The 23,976-nt window shown below is 40.9% G+C and overlaps 1 protein-coding gene across 2 annotated transcripts in view; it reads left to right on the top strand.

Moving 5' to 3' along the window:
• Window positions 1–23,976, top strand: part of PPP2R2B (protein phosphatase 2 regulatory subunit Bbeta) — a 678,268-nt gene that overhangs the window by 198,251 nt on the left and 456,041 nt on the right. The gene's annotated exons all lie outside the window — the stretch shown is intronic.

The following is a 23,976-nucleotide window of genomic DNA, read 5'->3' on the forward strand; positions in this document are numbered from 1 at the left end:
GTCCCTAGTGCTATTACCAGGAAACAGTTCAAATAAGGGAGTAAATAGCTAATGCTTGTGGAAAACTTATAGTTGGCACAGGCCAGAGCTAACCAGACTGATGTGTAACTTTGTATTCCCAAATTTCAAGTCCCATTTCAAATATGCATTCCCAAGGAAGACGGCATTGTCTGAAGCACTGTGAAAATGTTAGAAATGTCTACTCAGTAGTTTATCCAGCCTTTTCTTCCTCCCTCCCTCTAGTAATTACTTGTTAATCACCCCATCAGTATGTGTCATTCACTACACCAGGCATTATGGCCAAGAGAATGAATAAATACATAATCTAAAGGAACAGCCAGGTGCAACATGGCCCCTGTAAACAGTTTCCTTCTGATCCCAAATTGAATATTCCTTTGAGAACGATTTCTCCCCATTTTTAGACTTGGTTTTTACTCTACACCTAGCCAAGGCATGGAGTATGTGACCTAGATCTAAACCAATCAGTTTGCTTTAGGCACTGATTGATTCAGTAATAGGCATAAGCCCCGTTTAATGCCCATGAGAAACAATGACATTATCATGGGTATCTTAAGAAAGAACCTCTTTCTCTTTCCATGAGAAGTAAACAAGAAACAAAGGCTGGAGCTGTGGCAGCCATCTTGTGAGCAGTGGGACTGACAGTGGAGTAAATATTAAAGATGAGGTCAAGAAACAAAGTAAAATTCCATCCTGTTGACATCATGTGGACCTTGAATCAAACCACTTCTGAAAGAGAACTATCCCTAAACTATTCGGTTTTGTGAGCTGATAATCCTTTATTTTCCTTTCTGAAGCTTTTTTTTTGGAGGATTGCTATCATTTAAACAGAGTCTTGACTAATATACGTAAGAACAAAGAGACCATATGGCAAGTGACATAGCAGATATGTGGGTTAAGTAATGCTGAAGTTCAGGGGACAGAAGGATTACTTCCTCCTAGGGCACGGGGAAAGGGGGCAGTGCTCTAAGGGGAGAGGGTGACACCAGTCCTTTGTGGACCTGCCACCCCTGAATTAATCTAAACTTTGGAAGGATGTTGATCTTCAGTGAACCATTTCCACATTTTTAGGATCTGGCCACAAATTATCCATCAGGCAGAAGGAAAAACAGATTAGGATTTAGGTTGGAAGCCTAATGCATAAAAATCCATCAATCTCAAAACTTACATTGAATATCTTTTATGGCTTTTTTTTACTGTGTTTAGGGCTGGGTAGTTACAAAGACAAGTGAGATCTTTATAAAGGCTTTTCCCCATCCAAAGCTCATTCTCCTTATTCTAAAATTTTTTGTGGGGAAAACTTTTCTTCTCTTCACTTGGCTCAGGTGGTTGGATAGGGCTGACTACACACCTGCAACTCCAGGGCTGACACGTGACTGAAGCCAGTCCAGTGCAGAGCCCATCTCCTGGCATGTATGTAAGAGTGACTGGAGAAAGGCAGGCTATATACCTCTGGACTTGCTGCTTTGAGGATGTGAGCATGGTGCTCCTAGCACGAGGGATGAGCCTCCAAGGAAACAGCAGAGATGGAAGCAGATCTGAGAGATTCAGAGAGACTGGACTCTGGTGGTATCTTTTGAGCCCCTGGATCCAGCTGTACTTGACCTAACTCTGGACTCTGAGCTACATGAGCTTAAATACCTTTAATTCAGAGTCCTTGTTTATTCAATATCATCTTCATATATCAGTACAGCAAATCCTCTACATACAAATGAGTTCCGTTCCGAGAGCGCGTTTGTAAGTCCAGTGTGTCCGTAAGTCCAACAAACTTAGCCTAGGTACCCAGCTAACACAACTGGCTCTATAGTACTGTACTGTAATAAGTTTATAAGACTTTTCACACAAATAATACATAAAAAGCACACACACAAGATAAGGAAACCATTTTTAACCTTACAATACAGGACCTTGAAAAGTACAGTAGTACACAGTACAACAGCTGGCATCCAGGCATGTTGGCATCTTTGAAAGTTCGCAACTTGAAGTTCTTATGTAGGGGACTTACTGTATTTTTGGAATGCCTACTATGTTTATGGTGCTAAACCGCAGGGAGCATACTGGGGAGATAAGTCTCACAATGTGGAAAGAATTCGAGAATATGATGACGACTGTTTCAGAGAAGGGAGACATCAATGTGACCCAAAGGCTTTTGGAAGTAGGTGGGACGTGAGCTGAAATGTGAATTTATGTGTACTTCATTTTTTCATGAAATGTGTCAGCAGAACATACTGGGACCTTTTATTCAAGGCAACATTGACACACAGCTGTTCAAATAAATTAATGTTCCAATTCTCAAGCTACTCATTTGGCAGGAAAAGCAATTTAATTCCCCATTATAAATAGAAGGAATAAAAGAACACAAGAGAAAGGGAGGATGGTAAAGATATTTTTTAAATTTATTAAAATACTATAGTTGTAGTAATAGGATAGTTGTCATAGCGGTAGTAGAAGTACTGTTAGTCGGAGGAGGAGGAGTAATGGTAATAGTAACAGTTGTACTAGTAACGGTAGTAGTAATATGGGGATAGTGGTGCTAGTAATAATAGTATTCATTCTTTAGTTTACACTATCTATCCGGTTGCATGGCCACGTGATATAGATGCGTTTCCTTACGTAATCCTCACAACAGCCCTAGGATGTGGCTGTTATCATTATCTCCATTCTATACGTAGGGCCAAGATTTAGAGAGGTGAGGTGCAGGAGTCAAGGTCACAGAGCCCAGATTTATTTATTTATTTATTTTTACATCTTTATTGGAGTATAATTGCTTTGCAATGGTCTGTTAGTTTCTGCTTTATAACAAAGTGAATCAGTTATACATATACATATGTTCCCATATCTCTTCCCTCTTGCTTCTGCCTCCCACCCTCCCTATTAAACCCCTCCAGGTGGTCACAAAGCACCGAGCTGATCTCCCTGTGCCATGCAGCTGCTTCCCACTAGCTATCTACCTTACGTTTGGTAGTGTATATATGTCCATGCCTCTCAGAGCCCAGATTTAAATCCACACCTAGCTAATCTCAGAATTTGTGTATTTAACCACTAATTATTCGGTCCCGTTTCTAATCCTAAAGAGTGAATATCCGGGATGTGTATAGATACCGATAAAGGTGCATAGAATATTTCAGACCTCAACTTCAAACCAGCTGAGATGGCTTCCAAATGCCACATCTGAAGCAGCTACCAGACCAGTCACCAGTCAGTGTCCTGGGGACACAAGCGGTAGGTCCTGCGGATGGGAATATACTAGTGACAAGCAGGGTCGTCTCCCCTGGGGATGGATTTTTTCAGTCTTAATTCCTTCATCTTAATATAGTCATTTAATACTTTATGAGAATTGTTTATGTAAAAGAAGTTTGGGTACAAATGCCAAAGAAACAGTCCATCCCTTTTTTTTCTTTTTTTCTGTAAATGTGAATGCTTGCTAGAGTGCAGTTTATGTGTTTTACTTGGTAAATACACATTGAACAGGGAGTGGGGTTTTGAAAACATCTCTTAACAAATGATGTTTATAAAATGTAATCAAATTCCATCTGTTACCGAACCCAGGTCTGGCTGCTCGCCGCTCAAAAGCTAATAAAGAGGCCAGGTTGGTGGAAAGGAAAGTTTGTTTTACTTTGGTTGCTGGCAACTGGTGGGGAGGGTGGACGCCTGTCCAAAGGCCGACTTCCCCCACCCCCGACAGTCAGGGGGCAAGAGCTTTTATAGACAGAGGGAGGGGGCTACATGCAGAAACAGTACAGTCAGCTCTGACAGTCATCTTGAAATCGGTCATCGGTGGTCTGTCCAGCGTCATCTCGATTGTTTTAAGTCCAGTTTATCTTCAGTTCCAGGGTCGGTTTGTTTCCATTTCTTTGAAGCCAATTCTTGGAATCGTGGCAGCTTATGTCATGGCTACAGCCTGGTCATCATGTAGTTAACTTCTTCCACCTGGTGAGGGTTTCAGTATCTACAAGACAGCTCACAGGATGTGGCTCAGAATATTATCTATAGCCCTTGAGGAACTAAAGGTCCTTGGCTATGTTTAACGACTAAACTATTATTATCTGGTCTCCTTTGACTGTTTTCCTCTGTTTCTGCATTTTCTCACTTCTCTGATTAGACTTATTCTTTGGCTAATTTTTTTTCACAGACAAAAGGCAGGCTGAGGACATGGCGGGGAAGGACCATAGGGTCCTGCTCCGTTTCACATCTTTTGGACTTCCTTTTAGATCTCCTGCTTATTCAGCTCTTCCAACTTCACAGTGATTTTTAGGTTCCGAATCCAGCTCTAGCTTGTGACAAGGAAAATCTGAGAGAGTTTATTAAATTGGATTTGTAATTGCCCAGCCATCTCAGTGGTTGTCTCTTGAAATCAGTCTTAATACTGTAATACTTAATACTGTAATGAGACCTGGGTCTGGGAATCTGTTTCACTCTATTATTTCTCTAGACTGGGCATGGTGGGATTTTCATGTTGGCTGACACACCCTCCTTACCCACTGTATATCTGCACCACCTCCATGATGTGGAAAACTTAGCCAATGAGACACCCTATTTCTAAGCCAAGGTGTTAGAGGAATACAATAGGAGAGAACATTTCGGAAAATGAAAACAATCTGAGCAGAGGGCGAGGTGGGAAGGTGCATGGCTGTATGGCTTCCCAATTTATCGGCTTTGGATGACCTTGAACAACATACCCAGCTTCTCTAAGCCTCAGTTTCCACTTCTTCAGAATGGGGATAATGGTACCTATTTCTTAGGGCTGCTGTGAGGACTAAATGAAATCATGCTCAGCACACAGTAAGTAATTAGTGAAAATTAGTTGCTGTCATCATCATTATTTTTTTAATTGCAAGAACATGGAGATGTGAATTTTTCAGCTCATCACTTAAGACAAAGATGCTGCCTTTTGCTTCTGCTAAGGCACCTGAAGGCCAGAGCCAACTGGTGACTCAGTCTCTGTACCCAGCAGCAAAAATTGGGAGGGCAGAGAAGGCAGAGAGACTGAGGAATGAAAGCTAGAACTACAGGGGCGGGTACCGACAATTGTGTGAGTAACGATAACAACTCGGGCAATGAAAACAGCCACCAAGAAAATGGCCCTGTTTTCTGTAGCTTGCCAATTGATGTGTCCTTGTCAGTGTTTCCTGTGACGGTCTTAAATTTCTAGAAGGCATCATCATTTTTTTTTTTTGAAAGCAAACCAAGTATAAATAATGAATGAATGAATAAATAGTCCTTCGGGTACAGTGCCCAGCAAGTAAGTGCTCAGCCAGTACCTTCTAATTTTTTTAAAGACTATTGCTGATGAAATAGAATAGAAAAGGAGAACATCTTAAACTAATCAGGAAGATGGTATAGACTGAATTATGGTCCCTTACCTCCCCCCCACCACCCAATGTCATATGTTGAAGCCCTAACCCCCAGTGTGATGTATTTGGAGATGGGGGCCTTTGGGAGGAAATTAAGTTTAGAGAAGGTCATAAAGGTGATGCCCTTGTGATGGCATTAGTGCCCTTTTAAGAAGAGATAGCAGAGAGCTTGCACACTCTCCCCACGATGTGAGGACACAGTGAGAAGGCAGCCGTCTACAAGCCAGGAAAGGGCTCTCACCAGAATCCAACCATGATGGCATCTTGATCTTGGACTTCTAGCCTCCAGAGCTATGAAGTATACATTTCCATTGCTTAAGTTGCTCAGTCTATGGTATTTTATTATGACAGCCCAAGCCGACTAAGATAGGAGGGTTCTCTGCAGTCACTGATAACAGAAGTGTTCCCTCACGTGGGAGGGAGGAGAGTGGTCCTGGTGAATGAGATGATGCATGAGCTGGAGCAGTGGCTGCCAACCTGGCTCTGTGGCAGCCAAGTCCAAGGATAGGGCCAAAGACTCTGGATTGTACACAAGTTACCCAGTTGTTGGCGGTGTGTGGCCAGGTATGAGTCACTGGTCTAGGTAGAAAGAGCCATCAGGCTTTGGAGGGAAACTGACTCAGAGTACAGACTCTGCCAGCCTTGTGGCCTCAGACCGTTCATCCACTTTTCTATGAGACCTGGTTTCTTCATCTTGTAGCAAAGGGGTAAAAGTAACGCTACTACTTATTGGGGGCTGCCACCTTTGGAGTACTGTGTAAATGTTCACCATACATTATTTTTCACATCAATTTTTTTTTTTGTGGTATGCGGCCTCTCACTGTTGTGGCCTCTCCCGTTGCGGAGCACAGGTTCCGGACGCGCAGGCTCAGCGGCCATGGCTCACGGGCCCAGCCGTTCCGCGGCATGTGGGATCTTCCCGGACCGGGACACAAACCCATGTTCCTTGCATCGGCAGGCAGACTCTCAACCACTGTGCCACCAGGGAAGCCCGCAAATTTTATTTTTAAAGTGAGGAAAATGAGTGGGGGAGAGAGAAAGAGAAACTAAATGCCTTATTGAAAATCCCACATCTGGTAAATGCAGAGTTAGACACAAGAGCTGCAGTTTCTATGAGAGATGGTTATGTTAATTTTCAAGGCCTTCAAGAGATTCATGGCTGACATATAGTATTTGTCCACTAAATTATGGTGGCTATTATTATCTCTGTTGAATCAGTATCAATTATCTTTGTCACTGTTATTTAGGACAGACCTGGGATTCAAGTCTGGGTTTCAAGCTGTCGTCTGGGGCTCTCATCAAGACCAGAGTATTTTGCAGGAAAACAGGTGCTTCTGCTTTTTCGCAGATTGAAGTGAACTCTTGCAGAAGAGCAGTCCATTAGGCCTTCTGGTTTAGGAATCAGAAGACTATCAGCTACTAGTTGTGTGATCTCGTAAAGTCTCTTAACCTCTCTGTGCCCGTTTCCTCATCCGCAAAGTAGGCTTACATGATGTTTAATTTTATGTGTCAACTTGACTGGACTAAGGGGAATGCCCGGTTGGCTGGTGAACATTATTTCTTAGTGTGTCTGTCAGGGTGGTCCTGGAAGAGAGTAGCATTTGAACCAGTGGACTGAGTAAGGAAGATCGCCCTTCCCAATGTGGTAGGCATCATCTAGTCTGCTGAGGGCCTATGTAGAAAGAAAAGGCAAAGGAAGGCCCAAGTTGCTTTCTCTGCTTGAATTGAGACATCCATCTTCTCCTACCCTCAGACATCAACACCCCTGGTCCTTGGGCTTTCAGATTCATACTGATACTTGCCCACTTGGCCCCTTGATTCTCAGACCTTCTGAGTGAATTACAGCACCAGCTTTCCTGAGTTTCCCCCTTGCAAACAGCAAATTGTGAGACTTCTTGGCCTCCATAACTATGTGAGCCTCTCCCTATAATAAATCTCCTCTTATCTATATCTCTATGTATCCTATCGATTCTATTTCTCTGGAGAACCCTGACAGCTTGATAATGATTCCCCTTTTGGAGGATGGGTGTAGGAATTAAATAAGACAATTAAATAAGGCAATTCCGGTAAGACATCCAGAATGGTGCCTGATATATTAAGTACTCAATATGTGGTAGCTATTATTAATATTTTTTATTACTGTTCAGGAAAGGTCATTGACCTCTTTGGCTGACCCCATTACACAGACGAGAACATTTTAGACTCAGCGCCGTCCAAGTTTGCCTTTGATTTCTGTTCTAGAAGAGGAGAAAATCTGAAGCACAGTTTGCATGACCTTGGGTTATGCTTTATGTCCCCCCGAACTCAGGCAGGTTGGCATCCAGGAGAGGGCAAAGCAGGCTCCCTGCTCTCCTGCCCAGACAGCTATTTCCACCTTAAAAATCTAACTGGGGCTTGTAGCCTCCCCAGCACCCTACACTCCCTGTCGTGTTGCGATTGAACCAGATTCTCACCGTACTTGTGCGTAGTGGATTCCAAACGCTACGTGATAGTCTCCTGTATGTAGCTGTATGGGTATTTAGAGGTATAGAGGTACCTCTCTGTGAACAGAAATATGCAGCAGAGATTTTGAAATTGAAGAAGTCTGTGGATTGAACCAGAAAAATGAGAGCTCGAAACCCCCAGAACATGAGGCCCTGAGCTGCCATCATCTGGGGTTCGAGGCTTTCCAGCTTTTATAACCAGAAACATGTCTATTTGTTAATAATTCATTAAAAATATTCATTTATTATAACATAATAAATCACCATTTATTGGGAATTTACTACGTGGCAGGCACAAGGCTCTTTTTTTAAAAAAAAATTGAACTGTGGTTGGTTTACAATGTTTCAGCTGTACAGCAAAGTGATTCAGTTGTTTTATATATATATAATATATATTTTATATATATAACATGTATTATACATTTTATATATATAATATATATATTCTTTTTCAGATTCTTTTGAATTATAGGTCATTACAAGATACTGAGTAGCTCCCTGTGCTATATAGTAGGTCCTTGTTTATTTTATATATAGTAGTGTGTATATGTTAATCCCAAATTCCCCATTCATCCCTCCCCCCTTCTGTCCTTTTGCCTTTGGTCACCATAAGTTTGTTTTCTATGTCTGTAAGTCTATTTCTGCTTGTAAATAAGTTCATCTGTATCATTTTTTTAGACTCCACATATGTGATCTCGTATCATATCTGTCTTACTTCCCATAGTATGATAACCTCTATATACATTACTCTTTGATGTCCTCATCACTATATGAGTGAGTACTCTCATTATCTCCACGGGGGGAGACCAGAAAACTGAGACTCAGAAACTAAGGAATTTATACTAACTCACATGCACCACAAGAGTATGGCAGAGCCAGGAATTGAACCTAGGCTGTTTGGCTCAATACCTATAAAACATTAATTAAGGTTTTCTCAGAAAATTTTCAAATACATGATTGTAAAAGTATACTTTATTTTAAAGTGTTTCTTCTTATCATATCCAGAGACCCTTTTTTCCCCACTCCTACCACACCTCTTGCGTTTATCATGAAAGTCAATGAACTAATTGGAGTCAGCTAACAAAAATTTTCTGTATAGACCAGATTTGCCCAAACACATCTCTTCCTGCTGCAGAAGGCTACCTGTAGTGCCAATATCTAAGAAGGTATTGTTTCTCTGCGTGGGCAGACTAATGGGAGCACTGAGCAATTACCTGGAAAATGCAATCAATGCCAGCAGACAATAAGAATAATTTAAACCAATAAACTCTTTCCCCTCAACTGCAAGGCTGAGCGTAGGGTTTTCTTTGCTTGTCTTTTTGTTTTGTTTTCCATTGGCTGAGCTTTCCAAATAATTGTTCCATCTGTCCACTTCACTTTGTCTGAGTAATCACAGCCCGAGGGGAGTTAGAAGTCAAACGTCAGACATGCAGAGAAAACTAATACGTGGGAGGCTGTGGGAAGAGAAATCATTGTCTGTTGTCCTTCCCTGCAGCTGGGCCAGGGATCCAGAAGTAAATTATAAGCACCAGTTGGCCCCAGGGAGGAAGCAACAGTTTGGGAAGGGGTACGGGGTACGATTTGGAAGACCCCATTGTCAGGAGTGTCAGCTACCAGGATTGAACGCTCTTAGTGATGGGGTTAAGGAGAGATCATAGTCAAGCCAGAAGTGAAAAGTGTGGAGACAGGAAACAACAGCCAGAACCCTTGTAACAGCTATTTACTGTGCCATTTACTCTGAGCTAGGCCCTTGGCTGGACACTCGATAAATAATGTAAAATATACTTTATTATTTTGATCCTTCCAGCAGCTCTATTTCACAAATAAAGAAACTGAGGCCCAGAGAGGTCGAGTAACCTACCCAACACCACACAGCTAGTAAATAGCAGAGTCAAGATTTGAACTGAATTTTAATCCAAAACCCTTGCTCTTAGCCACTGGTCCTGGCTACTGTAAACCACGGGTGCTAAACAGACGTGGAACTAGAGTTCTGGAGAGGGCAAAAATAAGCTCAGATTATAAAAGCATGGCTACTCTTTATTCTGCATCAAGATATTTTACATGCACTACAAATAATATGCTTAGATATTCTGTAATAACCCATATGGGAAAAGAATCTGAAAAAGAATGAATACATGTATATGTATAACTGAATCACTATGCTGTACACCTGAAACTAATACAACATTGTAAATCAACTATACTCTAATAAAATTTTTAAAAATAAGTAAAAAAGAAAGAAAATGCTTGGAAGTAAAAACATCTTAGATTTTCAATTTATAAAGGCACAGAGACGTTAAGTAACTCACTGAGGCCACAAAGGCAGTAAATAGGTTAGTGGAAGATTCGAACCAGGGTCCCTCAACGCAGTCAAAGACTGCTCTTCAGGGGCTTCCCTGGTGGCGCAATGGTTAAGAGTCCGCCTGCCGATGCAGGGGACATGGGTTCGTGCCCCGGTCCGGGAAGATCCCACATGCCGCGGAGCGGCTAGGCCCGTGAGCCATGGCCGCTGAGCCTGCGCGTCCGGAGCCTGTGCTCCGCAACGGGAGAGGCCGCAACAGTGAGAGACCTGCGTACCACAAAAAAAAAAAAAAAAAGAGACTGCTCTTCGGTATATTAGGCAGCCTCCTTTCTTACAATCAACTTCCAGGTAAAGCAAATGAGCTCTTTCTTTTATAGACTGAAAATGCTATTTCTAAAAACGTTGAGCAACAAATTTAAGTATGTTTGTGGAAATGCTATATGAAAGACGGTTAAACAGATTTCTAAAACCTAAGATTTCTCCCATCATCTAACCTGCTAATGAGCATTGTAAATATCCAGGACAGGAAAATGATAAGCAGATTGTCCCTAACGTATTTGACTATAGAAACATTTTTTTCTCAGATAAAGTTTGACAATGGTTGGCCAATGTGTCTACCACAGATATGGCTTTACTCCTATGCCTTTGCCTCTGTATAGCAGGATGGAGGCTTTTTAAAACACCAGCACTCACACTCTTTGCTGCCTAACACCTGAATCTTATGTTGACGGAGCTGCCAATTGCAGAAATGGTAAGATCTCTCCAAATTTCTGTCTTAAATGCTCTTGTGGGACCCATCCCCGGCCATGTGCAGCAAGTCACATAGAGATCATTCTACTCTGTTAAAATATTGATAGAAAATAACAACTTCATTTCTTGACCCATCTTATTGAAGGGTTCATGAAAGGAAAAGTCAATGCAGAGAAATGCCTCTTAGTGGTGGAATTTTAAGCACGAAGATCAGCTTGTGCCTTGAGGAGTGGGTCATAGGGTCTCTCTGGTGCTCAAGTGTAGGCTACAACATGCTCTGACTGAAGGTAAAACTAACATGAGGATGAGAGTTTCAGAGTGTGATGTTGGAGGTACAAACTGTGTGAGTAGGATGTTCTGGTGGGTTGGGTGAGACCACAGAGGAATCCTAGAATAAATTTTCCAGTTAACATGGATGGGAAACTTAGCAGCCATAGAGCCATTTAAGATCAAGAAAATAAATCTACAATATTTATTGTGTAAATACGTATATTTTTAAAAGTTTTTATTGAAATATAGTTGATTTACAATGTTATATTAGCTTTAGCAAAGTGATTCAGTTATATATTCTTTTTTAGATTCTTTTCTGTTATAGGTTATTACAAGATATTTAATATAGTTCCTTGTGCTATACAGTAGGTCCTTGTTGGTTGTCTATTTTATATATAGTAGTGTGTATCAGTTAATCCTAAACTCATAATTTATCCTTCTGCCCCCCCTCCCCCCTTTGGTCACCATAAATTTATTTTCTATGTCTGTGAGTCTATTTCTGTTTGGTCAATAAGTTCAGTTGTATCATTTTTTTTTTAAAGATTCCACATATAAGGGATAAATATATTTTCTTTGAATTCTCCTAAATTTTGTAATGATAAAATAACATCAGCATTTGATACCCTTGAATTAAAGCAAAGGTATGACCTGAACCAAAGGGAAAGAGAAGATGCTGGCTCCAGTGGCCTCTATGCAGGTCATTCCACTGGGGCAGTTCGGTTCTCTGACCTGGTCCAGGCAGGCTGAGGAAGCAGAGATGCAGTTGCCCCACTTCCTACCACAGGGAATCGTTGGGAGGAATCACCCCTTCACATTTTTATTCATTCACCCGTTACCAAGTGCTAACTACAAGTCAGGTGCTGTGCTGGGTGCTAGGTATACAGTGGAGAGAGTTAGACACAGTCACTGCTCTCAGGGGACTATACTCCAGGGGAGAAGATGGATGTCAATCCAATTTACACATCCTATTAAATAAGATAGCTTTGGCACAGAGTAAGGAGTCATAGCGAAGGAAGGTGATGATGGTACATAATGTCTACTTAATATCTAATGGGCATCGGAACATAGGCAACACCTCCCAGCCTGCTCCTCCCCATTTCAGTTCATGGTGATTCCATTTTCCCAGTCACTTAGGCCACGTGCATCTTGGCATCACCCTTCATAACTGCCCTTCTTGCATACCCAGCATCCAACACTCCTGACTACCTACACTGCTCCCACTCTGGTCTATTTCTTACCTGGTTATTGCATCAGCCTCCTAACCTGATTCTTCTTTTTTTATTTGTTTTTACTCTTGCTTCTTTCTGTATAGCAGTCAGGTTCTCCAGTGACTTCTCATTTCATTTAGAGTATAAGGTAAAAGTCCTTGCAGTGTCCTCAGTGTTAAGCCCTACACAATCTGCCCGCCAACGTATCCTCTCTGTCCCTGTTACATTCTGCTCCCCTCCCTCCCCTTCTGTGGCCACACTAGTTTCCTTAGGGTTTCCTGAACACAGAGCACTTACTAACTCTAGGGATTTTGCAAAGGCTGTTCCCTCTGCCTGGAATGACCTCTCCTAGCTGCCTGGCTCACTTATGTATTTTGATCTATGTTCAAATGTCACTTTGTCAGAGGGGATTTATCTGACCTTCTTATATAAACTAGTGTCCTCTGTAGCTTTATATGCCCCTTAACCAGCTTCTTTGTGCTTCATAGAACGTATCACTACTTAATAAATCATGTGTCTATTTATTTCATTGTTTGTCTATCTTCCCATCTCCTAGAGTATGTTTCATGAGAACAGCAGCCTTATTTTCCATATCCCCACAAACTTGGACATAGTTGGCCTTCAGTAAATATTTGTTGAGCAATTTATTAGATGTAATAAGAAACAGCATCCCACCAGCCCTAAAGCTTGGGGAAGTGGCCCAATTCCAATGACATTCAGCTCACTTCATCTCTCCCGCCATTGTAATTGTCCTTCCTATGGCTTATTAATCACACATCTTTTTTTGCACACAACTACAAGAGGCTGGGTAGCTTATGCCCCACAGAGCTGCAGTTCCCTCGGCCACTCCTCTCCCTAATGATGATGGTCCAGAGTCTAGTTCAATGGGGTTAGTTCAGCAGGTGAGCCACGTGTGTCTAGTCATTTTGGGGGCTCTCCCCGCACCTGATTGTTTCAGGAGAAACTCAGTCCAACATCTTGGGCTCCAGCCAAAGAGGTCTTCCCGTGTGGGAGAATTGTGTGACCTAAAAGAAGCATGAGAGGGAGAAAATTCAAATCATCAAAAGCAAACCACAGCATTTCCTCTTTCATGCGACTCTTGACTATCACCTATTGTACTTGGCATGTGTGTAGAATTTTAAGAAACATCTGAATTTACTAACTGACCATTACTAATGGATGCTCCATTTACCAAAGGTACCTCGAGGTTCCTGTTAACCAGGAAGCTTCCCTCATACACGTCGGAAAGAATTTAGGTCGCAGAAGTTCCATCTGCCTTTTACAACAGAGGCACCTGATGGAGATGTGATGAGCAGGGAGGCCCGACTTTTGATTCAGCTTTGCCACTCTTAGCCATATGATCTTGGATAAGCCCCTTAACCTCTCTGTGCTTTAATTTCTTTACTTATAATCACTTAACCTGTGGGGCTGTTGGGAGGACTCTTTGAGTCCTGCTTCTCTCGGTGCCCAGCATACAACAAAACCTCAACAGACAGTAAGCTCGAGGGCTGGAGAACACATCTAATTTGTAAGGGGAATTCAGCATCTTGTTCATGCGTTTCCATATGTATGTTCCTACTAGGTGTTACGTCTGTGGATATATACATCGGCCACAGTTTTGAACCTTCAGTTTACAAGAGGCCAATGTTGGGCGTGATTACTTACGATGCTCTGGGTGGCTGTCAGGGGCTGCTCTACGATCCTGGAACACATTTTAAATGACCATCCCTTGCGGTATTTTTCGTGCCTACAGATTCTGAGTTTTTGCGTTCTGTTTCCGTTTGCTGTCAGAGCATTCTTTAGCTTCTAACTTTGTGGATTCTAATTGCTTCTACTTTTTTCCATAGCAAGGAAAGCTTGTGGACAAGGGGCGAAGGACAAGGACAACAAATCCGGCTGTACCTGCTTAGCTGGCTGGATTTCCGTCCTTCTTATTTTGATGTGACATTGTTTGATTTCCCTATTTGCAAACGTGCTGGTTGCTTCCCATCTTGCTAACCCTTTGATCATTTTCTTCCTTCAGCAAGAAAGAAAACAACCACCACCAAAGCTTAATTTGCCATACAGTTTAATTGAATTTGTAGCAACTGTCACAAAGTAAGACAAAAACCTCACAAATATGAATACAGAGACTCCTAGGATTAGGTAACCTCGAAGTTTTAAAATATTCTTCAAGGCATTTATTTGCAAATTGGACTCCACTTGCATATTTCATAAGCACAATACAAGTGTATTATTTATCAGGTGGTCTAGGCATGCCTGTTCAAGTGAATGGTTGCAAATTCAAACTTCATTTAAAATTCCTCATTGTAAATCCATTCCCCCAACTTGCAGGACAAGTGGTCTTTTCAACCCTGCCTTTCCTGTTTTATTCAAAATACTCCAGTTTCCACACTGAGTGACCTTTCTCAGGATTATAGGCCTGTGGCTTTGAAGAGAATGGCTTCCAATAATATAAAATTACAAATAATTTACAATGTCACAATTGCCCATTCCCACTGAGTTGCATCTTATCTGTCCTTTCTATCACAACAATACCCATCCCAAAGATGATCTCGCAAGCCTTCAGGCAGAAGTGTAACCTCACACTTAGGCAACTTCGGTTGTGAATGACTCAGGAGTTGGATGTTTCATGCCTTAGTAACTTGTCTAACCTTCATGGACAGGCCTGAGAAGAAACTGAATTTGAGTTGGTGCTGGTTCCTGGTGGTCTCAGACCCCATGGGCCAGAGAAAACCATACCTCTCAGTTCCAAGGCAATTGATGAGTGAATAATCCATATAGGAGAAAATAAAATTAAATAAGCAGGTCATTGTTTGGCTTTTTGCCACTTGTGCTTTATAATTCACCATCCATTTTAAGTGCGGCAAGTAGGAGAGCTATTTTTTAATATGATTGCTGTCTTTGGTGAAAAGTAATTACAGGCAGAAAAGGCTGAAAATAGAGGAGTATTTGTTAAAGCATCTATCAGGGCTTCTTTTTTGCCAGTTTTTTTTTTTTTTTTTTTCAGGATGCTAGAAGGCACTTTTGTCCTTGTAAAACCACACAGTGTTCTCTGTATTATAGGGAGTGAGACACTGGTTTCATGACGAAGAGCTGGCCCTATATCCTGGCTCCCTTCTGCTTGCCCGTCATATCATGTATCCGAACACTAGTTTTTAATCCTGTGGCAACAGCTTCCACCATGGGATTAAAGAGCTTCTTCTCCTTCTAGTCTAATTCAATTAAACACTCCCTGACCTTTTAATAGGTGCCAAGAGATATTTTAGGTTTTAAAGGTGAAAGGATAAATAAGACATAGGTCTTGCCCTTAAAGAATTCAGAGTCTATAAACAGATATGTAAATAAAGAATTATAATGTAGTGCTATCTGTGCTTTGATACTTGACATTTTGGCTAAAGGTTGAACGTAGTCAGCCGGAAGATGAGTAAAATGTATTGTTCTAAACTGACGTACCTCTTAATATCTAAAAATGACTGTTTTTTTTGGTGGAAGAAATACAAATGACTATGTAATTATGCAGAGATAATAACATCCTCTTTCTCCATTTGTGTATGGGGCATTGGATTCAGCTGTAACTGAATAAAGAGTGGCTTCGACAAATTAAGCTGGATTTTTTTTTTCTGCCCTGAAGAGCCAGAGGCAGGCCATTGTTGTGTTGGTTCAGTGGCTTAAATATATCAGGGTCAAGGTCTCTGTGGTCCTTTTTCTTTGGAATACCAGAAGGCTACAATAGCTCCTGTCATCACATACTATTGCAGAAAGGACAAAGGGGAGCAATGGTAAATGCGGGAAAGGTGGCATCTGTACCATGAGACAAAAAATGCTTCCAGATATACCTAGGAGAGGCAGATATGAGTCACATGGCTGTCCCAAGCTGCAAGGGAGTCTATGATTCCAAGCGTGCTTGTTTGTTTGTTTTTCAAACAGGACGATGTGTAGCAATGAACAAAATCAAGAATCTGTTATTAAGATATAAGGAAGGGATGGATATTGCATAGGCAACCAGGAGTTTCTGACACATCATTTACCATAAGTACGAAGTAAAGAGGTAATATGAAAGAGAGAATAACTATCTGAGGAGATAGAGTCTGCTGCAGAAGCTGGGGTTTGATATGGAAACAATAATCTTGTTAGAAGCCAGAATTATACCATAAAATTGTTTTGATTTTGTATGTCATTTCAAAGTTAGGTTTATGTGAGTAAAGATCCCGGTCACCTGAATAATGTGATATGACGAGAAAAAAAATATTCATTGTGTCTAGAAATGGTCTTCTATGGTGACTTAAATTTCTACTCTCAGGAATCCTGTAAGAACTTGTTAAAGAATCTCTTATAATGCTATTAGTTATAAATGATAAAATAGTAACTCATGGCTTAGAACAATGGGTTTCTCTGGTTAACACTGCCTTTTGCAGAAAACATAGTCTGAGGGAGTGGTATGGAGGATAAACACATTTCAGGCCACAGGGATGATGGGATGCCATGGTGGGAATCCAGGAACTTCACTGGATGGAAACATAAGCAGGCAAAAAATTCTGATAGTGCCTGAGGGCAAAGGGATGTGGAATGTACACATAGTCTAGTGGATTTCTTTTCCTTCTTTCTTCTTCCTTCCTTCCTTCCTTCCTTCCTTCCTTCCTTCCTTCCTTCCTTCCTTCCTTCCTCCCTCCCTCCCTCCCTCCCTCCCTCCCTCCCTCCCTCCCTCCCTCTCTCCCTCCCTCTCTCCCTCCTTCCAGGCCAGATGGCTTACTGATGAATTCTTCCACAAATTTAAGGAAGAAATAGTACCAATTACACACAAACTCTTCCAGAAAATTGAAGAGGGGTGAATAATTCCCAACTTATTCTGTGAGGTCAGCAGTCCCTGACACTAATTTCCCTCTTGAATATAAATGCAAAAATTATAAACAAAATTTTAGCAATTAAAATCTAACAGTATACAGAAAGATAACACACCATGACAAAATGCAAGATTACTTTAACATTAAAAATTTAATTAGCATAATTGACTGGATAAATAAAATATTAAAAGAAAAAATGTGATCACCTCAATAGATGCAGAAAAAAATATTTCACAAAATTTAACAAGTATTCCTGATAAAAACTCTCAGCAAACTAGAAATAGAATGGAACTTCCTTAACCTGGTAAACAGATGAAAAATCACCAATTAATATACTTAATGGTGAAAAGCTGAAAGACTTCCCCTTTAAGTTTAGGAACAAGACAAGCATATCTAATTGCACTGCTTTTGTTAAAATTTTTACAGGAGGTTTTAGCCAATGGAACAAGGCAAGAAAAATAAGACATATAGACAGCAACAAAGCACCAGAAATGATACTTACTTAGGAAAGTGCACATTTAAAACACAGTATACTGCTATATTCCCAGTAGAATGGCTAACAATAAAACATCTGCCTATACAGTGGGCTGGTGAGGCTGTGGAAGAACTGGACCTCTCAGACGTGTTGGTGATAACAATCATTTTAGAAAAAGATCACTTTAGATTGGCATTTCTTACAATTTAAAAAATACACTTGATGATAATACTCAGCTATTCCATTCCTAGGTATTTACCCAAGAGAAATAAAAGCATATGCAAATACTTGTACATGAATGTTTCTAGCAGCCTTATTTATAATGACAAAAAATTGGAAACAACCCAAACTCAGGTAATGGATCAACAAATTATAGCATATCCATATAAGGGAATGCTAGTCAGCAATAAAAAGGAATGAACTATTAACACACACAAAGATGTAGATTAATCTCAAAATAATTATGCTGAATGAAGGAAGTCAGAAAAAAATATATATCATAGGGTAGCATTTATATAAAATTATAGAAAATACAAAGGCATGAATAGTAACAGTGAGCCAGTCAGAGGTACCTGAGATGGGGGGTTGAGGGAGATGTAGGAAGCAAGAGCTGGAAAGAATGATTACAAAGATGCAGAAGAAATATTCTGGGGGTGTTGGCTGTGTTTATTGTATTGATTGGAGTGATGTTTGAAAGTGATGGTATATAACATGTCAAAACTTATCAAATTGTGTATTCTAAATATGTCCAATTGATTAAAAGTCAAGTATACCTCCAAAAGATTTTTTAAAAGAGAGTGTAGAAAGGACTACAATAACCATCTATTAAGGCCTTATGATAAATATTAGAAAACGATTACAAAATAACAGTCGTGTATAGGGAGAAGTTGAGCAAAAAATGCTTTGATCTATGCTACTTTTTGCTCCTATTCCCAAATGACATGCTAGGATACACTGGGGAAGAGTAACTGTCTTCTCATTTTCTCAATATCTAACACACAGATATTTACATCCATCTCCTCAAGGATGTTAGGCACCTCCATTTCCTTTGATTAGTAAAATGGAGTGAGATTTCCAGTCAGGCACATTGCAGCATTATTACTTCTTTGAGAGTATAAAAACTTTTTTCCTTTGTTCAGCAAGCAAATTCTTGGGATGTAGGATCAAAAGAACGATAAAAAATGAGTGGCTCCACTGTCTCACCAATAGCCCAAGATTTCTTCGCCTCTTCCCTTCCTCACTCATCCAATCACCTTGAGTCCCTCTAGATTCTGCTTTCTTAGTAATCAGTCAATATAGCCTCTCTCTTCCACCCCCTTGCCCTTTCTCCCATCAGATGGACTGTTTTGACAGTCAGTTTAGCCAGTTAACAATTTGCTTGATTGTCAATTGAAATCATGCAGTGAATTAAACCCAGCAATATCAATCCAATGACGGTTTCAGTGTGATATCGCTAATGGTTTATTCAATCTGATGCGAAGGAAAATTTGATTTAAAAACCTGACGTATTTACCTTCACTGTTCCTGTTTCCATGTTCCTGCCCTTTACGAGCTCACTGGCAATTTGGGGATATAGAAGTGACCTATCTTTACTAAACACAGCAGCAGTTGCTGAAATGGAGCCATATATAAGGTGTTGAGGTATCAAGTAAAAAATAAAAGCCTCTCTTCTATTAGTTTAAGTTTGGAGTCCCCTTATTTTTTTATTGAAGTGTAGATGATTTATAATGTTGGGTTAATTTCTGCTGTACAGCAAAGTGACTCAGTTATATACATATACACATTGTTTTTTTACTTTATTTTATTTAAAACAAATTTTTAAACACATTAAAATTTTTTATTTATTTAATTTATTTATTTTTGTCTGTGTTGGGTCTTCGTTGCTGCACGCAGGATTTCTCCAATTGCAGCGAGCCGGGGCTACTCTTCGTTGCGGTGCGTGGGCTTCCAATTGCGGTGGCGTCTCTTATTGAAAGCATGGGTTCTAGGCGCACGGGCTTCAGTAGCTGTGGCACGTGGGCTCAGCAGTTGTGGCTCACGGGCTCCAGAGCGCAGGCTCAGCAGTTGTGGCGCACGGGCTTAGTTGTTCCACGGCATGTGGGATCCTCCCAGACCAGGGCTTGAACCCGTGTCCCCTGCATTGGCAGGCAGATTCTTAACCACTGCATCACCAGGGAAGCCCCTCTTTCTTTATTTTTAACTGTCTCTGAAGCAGCAGAGTCTCTCCTCTTGAGATCAGGCATCCTAGTTAGAAAGATTTTTACACCAAGTTGTGGCTGGTGTGTTAGCAAGCTATCCATTCATACTGTGAGCTTTTCTTAAGTCATCATGGTCTCCTCATGACAACACACTCAGAGAGAATTGCACAATTGTAGGCTCTTTCTATGTAGTTGACTACGCGTCTGCAGCCTGTCTCAGAGCCAATTTCAAATTAGATTCTTCTCAGGGAAAATTTCTCTGGGCAAGGATCATCTCCCTCTCTTGTCTCTGTCTCTGTCTCTCTCTCTGCAGAAAGAAGCAGGCTGCTCATGCCAAGCCCATGAAAACAACTCTTTACAGTGGCCTCCCAATCAATAAGGAGCTTTATTTGCTGCATGTCACACCCTCTGTTCATTGTATTCCCCAGCCGAGTTGGCACAGAAAGGCAGGACAAATGCTGGCTTCGACTCTGAAGGGCCCTGCTGGGGCAGTGCAAGAAGAAGAGCCAGTGCTGGGCGTCGGAGCTGTGGGAGCTGGCTCCAACTCTGCTGTTAACTCACTGCGTGGCTTTGCCCCCTCTGGACCCCAGTCCTCTGATTTTAAATGAGGCGATTAGACCAAATGGCTCCAAGCGCTGATCAAATTCAGAAATTGGCTATTACATGATCCTAGAAAGAAGACAGGTGTGTGCCATCAGTGGGCTGACTGCCTGGCCTTCCAGTAACTGGGACTCAGTACCTTCCTGAGCCATAGCTGTAAGGAGAGGGGAATGAGCATCTTCTGGGATGTTTAGCTGTTGGTTCTAGTAGAGAATGTTGCTTATTGACAATGTTACCATAGCAACTGGCGTGTCATTTGGTACCAAGGTTTAGGGTAATGGTCAAGGTATGCAATTTAAGAGAAATGCATTTTCCTTTCTCACCTTTGTCAACTTCATTCTCCCAGTCATCCTCTTTAGCAATTAAGTACACTTCCCTAAAGAACCTTCATTAAATCCAGACAGGTATATTACCAACCACCATGAGAGGTAGCCTGATGGTAAAAGAAAATCTGGTATCAGAAATAAAATTGTCATCATAGAGTCATAGGTCTGCAACAAAAGTAACTTTACTGTGTTGTGAGTTGTCTCCCCTCTTGGGGCCTTGCTTCCTAATCTATCAAATGGAAAGAATTGGACTAGGTATTATCGAAGGCGTCATTCAGCTCAAATATTCTTGCCAGAGGTTTGCAAATTGGTGATACAGATATCACATTCAGTGTGCAGATGTGGTGTGTCTGCCCTATGTTGGGTCAGCCACATACACGGTATTCAAATTTGAATTGATTGACATTTAAAAATTTTATGTTTTCATGTAATGATCCAGATTTCTGCCTTCTTCTGAAAAATAAACAAAAACCCAGCCAATCTAATAACACTGGACTGAAATCCTCCATGGCAGCTTTCAGCTGGAGCTGAGTAGCTATTGCCCCCTTTATACATGGCCTGGGTCCTCCAGGCCCCACCATCCCCACCATTTCTGAGGTCATGTATCAACTCTACTGAGTATCTTACAGCTAGCCAGCCTTTCTCATCCTAACTGATCAAGGCATTTGTGTTTTCAGCTGCTGTCTAGCTCTTCTAGGATAGAGATGGCATGATCCAAACACTCTTTACATCACTAATGCCATCATTTGGCAATGATCTTGGTGGAAGATGGAAACTGGGTCCAAAGACTGCCCTGGATGAGAAAACTGTCAATAACATTGGCTACCTTGACCTCTCATACTAATCAACTGAGCTCACGGGCCTAGGCAACCATATCTATGGGTGATGGTTGGAAATGTCACTGACATTGAGTTGGTCGCATGATCCCTTGCTCTGTGACTCTCAGCAAATCAGTAATTCTCTATGACTTGGTCTTTTCAAGTGTGAAACAAGTTGATTTACAGAAAGCAAGCTTCCCTCTAAAGCTAAAATTTCCTGAAGCAATATGAATACCTATACAAAGGCCCATATTTTAAAAAAATTTTATTGAAGTATAGTTAATTTATAATGTGTTAATTTCTGCTGTACAGCAGATTCAGTTATGTATATATACATATATATTCTTTTCCATTATGGTTTATCACAGGATATTGAATACAGTTCCCTGTGCTCCACAGTAGGACCTTGTTATTTATCCATCCTATATATAATAGCTTGTATCTGCTAATCCCAAACTCCCAATCCTTCCCTCCCCCAATCCCCCTGGCAACCACAAGTCTGTTCTCTATATCTGTGAGTCTGTTTCTGTTTTGTAGATAGGTTCATTTGTGTCATATTTTAGATTCCATATATAAATGGTATCATATGGTATTTGTCTTTCTATTTCTAACTTATTTTGCCTAGTATGATAATCTCTAGGTCCATCCATGTTGCTGCAAATGAAAAGGCCCATATTTAAATCTGCCTGTGTGTGTGTGTGTGTGTGTGTGTGTGTGTGTTTCAGAGTTGTATATGTCTGCTTATTTTTAGGCACATGTTTTGTGACAATAGGTACAGAGTCTACACCTAGAATCAAAACTACTGACATAGGAAATGTACTAGGACAAAAATCAGGAAGTACTTCATCTGTAGCTGGTATTCGCTAAGAGACAGATGCAGTCCCAGATTCAACAGCAGAATTGGCAGTTTAGAGAGGGCCAGTGATGACTCACAAGGAAGAGTAAGAACTTATCAAAGAATGCCTAATGCTGAAATCCAAGGCCAGAGCTAGAAGTACAAGAAATAATCAGCAATAGGACTGTGCGTGTGGCCTTTCTATGCACTAATAAATGCTGCAAATGCCTTTCTTCTTCCCTCCCAGATGCGAATTTTATTGGGAACTTGTAGCCCTGTATAGTCTTAGAGGAGACACAAGTACTTTAATAATTGACATCTGAAACTGTATTCCAGCTCAGCCTTCCAAACAAGACTCTAGTTCAAGCTGTGCAACCTCTCTGGGCCTACGGGCTTTAACTATTAGATGGGCAGGCTGACCTTGGCACACTGGGAATATTGGGATCTCATGGGCAGGCTGACTTTGGCAGAGTGGGAATATGGAATTCAGACAGGCTGGGTGGAAATCCCAGCTCTGCCACGTCCTAGATATCACCTCAGATGAGTTATGAAAATTCCCAGCTCTCAGTTTCTTCGCCTGTAAAACGGGGTTCTAATGGTATCCTCCTCACAGATTTGTGTGAGAATGGGATAATTCGTTTAAAGTATTTAGCGCAGTGTCTACTTCATAGCAACTAGCTGAAATTTGCTCAGCTAACGTTCTTCTTCTTTTTTATTTTTTAAACTATTGAACATTTTAGACCCTTCGCCAATAATAGTGTTCTTTATTAAGTTGTTTCTGCTCAGTGCCTTCAAAATCTACAACTCTGAGAGATGGGTACTATAATTATTATTGCCACTTTTAAAAAGAGAAAACACAGACTCATCATGTTTGGGAACTTGTGTCAGGTCAGAGCAAAACTAAATACAAACCCCCTCTGGCTGCAAAGTGTAGGCTCTGAATGATGACCCTGTGCTGCTTCCATCCAACGCGCCATCAGCAACAGTGAGAAAAGCAGATGGGGAGCAATTCTACTCTCAAGCGGCTTGAGTGAATGAGTGTTTCCATGTAGGAGTTCAGGAAAAATCTGTCGTGGACCGTGAGGGTGGCTGCTTAGTTCTGTGTGTGTTTTCAAAAGGTCAATTTGGTTTTGATATTTGACTTTTTTTTCTGCTAATATAATCATTCTTAAATGGATAGTCTTTCCCAAAATTTGACGATGCAGTGTTCCCCTTAATTGTAAAATCTAGTAGAATTGAAGGGAACATCCATGCTGTTGAGAAGTAAGCTGTCACCACTGCCCTCCAAAACTGTTCTGAAAAGTGCCTTTTTGACTTGAATATATGTATATTAATAAATGTGTAAATTATATATATATATATATATTAGTATATGCATTAGTATTGGATACGTATATGTTTGGAAACTGGAAGTCATAGTAAGCCAGAAAATGTAACCCTACCAAAGGTCCAATTCAAATTTGAAACAGAAATCTCCATGGAACAAAACAGGCCA

The sequence above is a fragment of the Phocoena sinus genome, chromosome 3 (assembly GCF_008692025.1).
Source record: "Phocoena sinus isolate mPhoSin1 chromosome 3, mPhoSin1.pri, whole genome shotgun sequence".
NCBI lineage: Eukaryota > Metazoa > Chordata > Mammalia > Artiodactyla > Phocoenidae > Phocoena > Phocoena sinus.